Source organism: Ailuropoda melanoleuca, chromosome 13, assembly GCF_002007445.2.
Source record: "Ailuropoda melanoleuca isolate Jingjing chromosome 13, ASM200744v2, whole genome shotgun sequence".
NCBI classification, from domain to species: Eukaryota; Metazoa; Chordata; class Mammalia; order Carnivora; family Ursidae; genus Ailuropoda; species Ailuropoda melanoleuca.
The window spans coordinates 14,651,951-14,658,048 of NC_048230.1; positions in this window are offsets into that span (position 1 = coordinate 14,651,951).

Here is a 6,098-nt window from a genome sequence, read left to right on the forward strand (position 1 = left end):
GTTTTGTCTCTCCGTTTCAGCCTCCTGAGGCCCATTACGGGGATTTCAATCTGGCTCTTCAGTCTAAGCTCCACATCCTGATCAAGTCGGCAGTGAAGGGTCTCCTAGGGATCTCCATCAAGTGTTTGTCTAATAACACCCTGGGCAGCAAGCTGTCCCAGAACTGCAACTGACAGAAGGGACAAAGTGACCCAGTGTGGCTGCAGAATGTCCAGGAGAAGGAAGAGGTGGGCGAGTCCCCTACCCTGGGCTTCTCTTGGCTACTAGCATAACGCACACACAGTCACGCACGGGAACGCACACAGATACTCTCGCGCACACGGAACAATCACCGTCTGCCATCCAGGCAGACTTTTTGAGGCCTGATTTCAAGACCCATTTCCAAAGGCTGTGGTTTTAAACGATGCACCAAAAACCAGCAGCGAACAACGGGCAGCTGGACAGCTGCTCAGCTTTAGCCATAGGGCCTCCCAAATACGGATGTGCTACAGGACAGAGTGGGGGAACACATGCACCACGGGGGGCAGGGACCAGGGGAGGAAAGAAAGGAAAGAAAGAGAGCCATCCCCCAAACACAGCGAACTAGAAGCCCACTAAACTCTAAGACTATTGTCTTAGCTACACGGAACTACTGGGGAGGAAAAAAAGTTCAAAACGGAACAATCTACTCTAAAAAGGTCAGGCTAAGCTACTTAAAATGTCAATGAAAAAAGACATACTTGCATTTAAATATGGTAATAGGGCTGTTGAAGGGGGGAAAAAGAAAGATCCAGGTGAAATAAGGGTACTAGGTCATCCCTGGCTGCTGCAGTGGGTCTCCCAGCTCCCATGAAGACCCCACACGTGCCAGGAGGCCACTCTCTCCCCTGCCTCGGACCCCTGCCACCTGAGACCCACGAAGGCACTCCCCCACCAAGTCCTTTCCCCCTTTCTTCCAAGCAGGAAATGTGGGTGGTGGTAGAAAGTGCTGAAGGAGAATAAGGAAGAAGTCAAGTTATTTCTCCCTGTCCCAACCTCTGCACACCAGGCCCCCCCGAACCCTGCTGCAGGCACACACGGCAGAACTCAGGGGACCCTGAAGGAGAAGGAAGCGGGCGGGGAGAGAAGGAAGGTCAAGTTATTCTTTTGCACTCCTCACCCGTACTTGAAACAGAAGGTTTCCTTGGAAGCATGAAATGGTGTGGTGGGGGGAAGGGAGGGGGGCAGAATATTCTTCAGATGACCTAGTGGATAAGCCCAACGCTATTACCAGGGCCCCCCTGGTGGCTGGCCTTGTGGGGGCTGGGCAAACACAGATCCAAGAAAGGTGGTGTGTGTGTGTGTGTGTGTGTGTGTGTGTGTGTGTGTGTGTGTGGTGTGTGAGAGAGAGGCTGCCCCAGCCAGGGGCTGTCAGAGGCCAAAGAAGCATGGTGACCCTGGCCTAAAGCTGTCCTGATGAAGAAGAGGCTGTCTCTAGGATAGCAGGAGGCACCCGACCACCAGGAGGCCCAAGCACACCACACCGTGGGGGAAATGAGCGTTCCTGAGCTGGCCCTGGACCTGGAGGAGCTGGGGGTGCAGGGAGAAGCCTTCCAGACCTGCTTTGTGGTCCTGTTCTCAGCATTTCTCCCCAGGCCCTGAGGAGCCAGCGGTCCCCTATGGCGGCCTAGCTGTCTGGGAAACCTCTCATTTTATTTTTGAAGGGAGAGGGGGTCTGGGCTGCCGAGGAGAGAACTGCCCTGGTTGGGGTACTCAGGAGAAGACCTTGGGGGAATCAGGCAGGTCTGACAGGTCTCAGGCTTCTTGCTGAGGCTGAGGCCCAAGCAAAGATACAGGGCAGAGCCCCCGCCCCTGAGTGCCTGTGGCTGCCCTAACACCCAGACTGCCCAGAACAGATGACCGTCCCCTCTCTGCTGCTGGGAATGTGGGGAGAGGGTTCCTCCTTCATACAGCCTGCCTGGCCAACGGAAGGGAGCCATCAGGTTTCTTGTGAGGCAGGTGAGCACAAATCCTGGGTTCAAATCCCGGCTCAGCCATTTACTAGCTTTGTGACTTTGGGGAAGTTGTTTAACCTTTCTGTGCCTTCATGTCCCCATCTGTAAAGGAGGCGATGATATTAGTGCAGGATTAATATACACAAAATGCTCAGATGAATTCCTGCCAGAGAGTAAGCTTAAATGAACAGTAGGTGTCATTTTGATGAGACCTGTCCAGCCATCAGCCCTGCCTTTAGGACGGGACTTCCTCGCGTGCAGGGCTGTTCCACTTTCCCCACAAGGTCAGATAGTCATAAGCACACAGGGGGCTGGAATTCTTTACCCATAACAGTGGCCTTTAATCCTTCACGTTGTCCCAGCGTCCTAACGTCATTTTAGTGGAGCTAAGTTTCCCCAGCTCAAGATTAGCGTGTGCATTCCGTTCAGCTCTAACAACAGCTGGGCCAAGCCGGCTGGCATGACCGTCCTCTCTAATACTTCCCAGTTCTTAGTAGTAAATCAGGCAGCAAAGAGAAAAATGTTTTGCTGATAAAATCTCGGGGCCTGGGGCCTTAGGCTGCCCACCTGGGAACTTGGGCATTAGGAATGTGGTCTGCTCCTTCTGTTCGAAAACCCTGTATGCAAAGAGAGGGTGCCTGGAACAAAAGGATAATGCTGATGCTGGAACTCCAGGCACGAGCAGGTGCCGTGCCTTCTTTAATGGCCGTCAAACCCGAAGACCCAGACTTGCTAGTCTGAAGCTCCTCTGCCCCTCAGAGGGGAGAACAGGAGGATCACCATGCTTGGGGTCAAAGCCTAGCCACCAACCCCTGCTGCCCTGGCCTCGCTGTGTCACTGGGCACAGCGCTTCACTTCTCTGGGCCCTAAGAAACCAACTCGTATCTGCTGCAAGGAGGTGAGGCCAGATGACTTCTAATGGTCCCCCACCTCTGACCTTGCATAAACCAGTCTTCCTGATGTAAAAGGACGACAAACCCAAGTCACTGTGCCCGGAAAGTGGTGCCTTGGGGATGAACATACCTCTGGGTATGTTCATACAAACATACGAACATACCTCTGGGGTTTGTAACTCATCTTAGTAAAAGCTGTCACCATCCCACTGACTGAATGAGATGCTTTTTCTGGACTTCTCTGAGCTGTGAGAAACTCGATGGCAAATTAGAAGTCAATGGCAGTTTGGATTTTTGTGAGAGTTCTAGGACACCACGCCTCCTTCTGACTGCTTCCGTGGCACACGCCGGTTTCTGCCTCACCGAAGCAGTTATTTTTATGTGCACATCTTACTTCTCTTGCTGGGTGACAAATTCTTCTAGGGCAGGGACTGAGCCCCATGTCCTACTTAAGGCCTAGTGCAGAGTCTGCCCCACAGAAGATTCTCCTGGGGCATCAGCTGCTGATGGTCAGGAAGGCCCGATGTGGTTCACGAGAGCCAGAGCTGGGAGCCACTGGTGCACGGCAGCGTCCTCTGCACATGTGGCTGCCTCTCCTCCTGCGACCCTCCAGCCCCAGCGGGGACAAACTCAAATGCCCCCAGGCGCGTAATGAACCAGCAGAGGGGGCTGGGCGACAGCCCCTCAAGCGCGCCCTGCTCTGTCTCCCACGCTGGTCCTCACCTCTGTTGCTCTCTGGACCCCCAGAGAACCTTGACAAATCTGAATTAAGCTGGTTTGGGCTGCAGCCCAGACAGTGGGACCTTTACATGCTTCCCAGGTGATCCCAGTGTACAGCCAAGGGCAAGAACCTCTGGTTGAAAGGCTTTAAAAATGCCTTAAAAGGTGAAATGGCAGTGCACGTCACAGCCCATCACTCCGCTTCCTTGTGGAAAGGAAGCCCTTCCCGATGGTACGGCAGTGACTCTCATTCTCGGGACCATGTCTCATGACACCCATGGCAGGGCCTCCGTTCAGAGCAGTGGGTCTCCTGCCTGGCCAAGGGGGAGCTTTCACTGCACACTGAGAATCAGGGGAGACCCGCATCTCTAGCTTTTAAAGGCCCTCCAGATGCTTCTGATGCCCCGTGGAGGCAGAGAATCTCTGACTTAGAGGAAGCCTTAGCTTGTAAACACCGAAAGGGTGCCTCCTTGCCTGCCAGCCGCAGGGTGTCAGGCTAGGCACCTCTTTCTTTGCACCCTCTTCCCTGCCCAGCATGAAAAGATGCCAGCCTGGGAGTGGGCTGCCAGGGAGACGGTTCTGGCAGTCACTACTTATTTCTGTGACCCTGGCGGAACGCGTGGGCCTCCTCGCAGAAAGAGGAGAGGAGAGAATTCGGAGCTTCCTGACGGCTCCAACAGGCTGTGACTCTGAGGGGAATCTTTATAAAACACTCTCTTGTAATGTGCGTTCCCATCCCAAATGGTCCATTATGAAAGCAACTTTTCCTCTGTTGTGTTTGCTCAAAGTGCTCTCCGCCCCCCTCCCCAGCACGTCCTGTATCTCCCCCACCAGCTCTCTCTTTAGATGGTTCCAACATTCTTGGCTAAACCCAACGTTGCTTCACTGAATCCAAACACTCAAAAAGAAGCAACCCAAAGAAGTGGTCACCCAGAATGTAGGAAACACGTCCGGGAGGGAGAAAACGCTCCCATCTGTCATCTGACTGGCCTGGGGCCCTGCCCCCCTCCTGAGGAGGCCTGCCTGGTGTGCCTGCGGCGGTGCAGGTTCTTTTAAAGGAAACCCACAGCTTTGTGCAGAGAGACAGAGTGGCGGCTGCAAGAGGGTGCGGTGGGGTGGGGGGAGGGGGGAGGGTGCATTTTTGGAGTAGGAGGACCCTAGGGGATCCAGATCAAAAGAGGGCCTGAAGAGGTGGGGCAACTGATAACCAAAGGGGCACGTGTACATGCTTGAACTGTAAAACTTTGCTTTGAAGAAACCAGAAATGCATCCATTGGAAAAAAAAGGAAAAAAAAATGAAACCCGAGTTCCTGGCATTCAAAATAGGAATCTGATTTTCACACACCTTTTTAGGAGCAAGACTGACATTCCCTAAGGATACCAATAGTGCCATTCTCACCCCTTCCCACCTCTCCACCTCTGCCTCCTCCCCCCGCCCCGCCCCCAGAAGAGGGGCTGGGGTTCCTACTGGCGCAGAGGTACTGGAGAGAGTGTGGGGTGGAAGGCAGAGGGGCCAATGAGAGGGCCAGACCTGCCTGCCTGGGTACAGGCAAGGGAAGGGTGTGCAGCTCAGGCCTGGTCCGGGGTCCTCCCAGTTGCCAAAAGGAAGTGAGAGGCTCCGGTGTAAAGAGCTCCAAGGGTGTTGGCACCTATAGCAGAGGGATGGCACAAAAATCATCCCAAATAACTTTCAATGCAATTGCTGTTTAGCTAAATTTTCTCTGTAGATGTTTCAACGGAGATAAAGGGAAGATACACTGCACATTCAACCTTTGAGACGTTTTACAGTCTGGTTGTCAGAGAGCCTCTGTTTGGATGAAAGAAAGGGTTTATGGAAGCATGAAAACCGAAGTCAGGGAGCATCCTTTGGAAACGACAAGCAAATTCCCAGGAGAGGTGAGCGCAGACCCAGGGTGCCTGGGCCGAAGGGAAAGCTGTGTGTCTGCCTGCAGATTCCTTCCAAACCAGGGGGCTCAGGGAGCACAACAGAGTGCCTGCCATCACCATGCCTCTGGACACCAGCCGTGGGGCAAGACCTACCCCACCCCCACCTGGAGCCTTGCGGCTTCATCTCCCTGGTGATGGATAATGAAACTCAGGAATGGGCCTTGGTCTCAACGCAGACCTGGCTCCTGGCTCCAAGTGTGGGGTCAAGGGCTGCAGGAGGAGAACTGAGAACATACTTCGGGCACTGCTTGCTTGGGGGCTGGGGCTCTTCTGGGAGAAAGGAGGCTGAGAGAGCTCCACCTGGGAGCTCTGGCCCAGCAACCTCCTGCCAGGGTCTTCCTAGCCCCCCACCGGTAGAGAGCTGGGACCACAGCACTTCTCTGAGCCAAAACCTCTGCAGGGAGCTACGTTAGAGCCTTCCCCACCTCCAGACCTGTTCTCAGACCCCTTACCCTCTCCACAAATATTTACTGAGCACCCACCAAATGCCAGGCACTGTTCTTTTTTTTTTTTTTAAAGATTTTATTTATTTATTTGACAGAGATAGAGACAGCCAGCGAGAGAG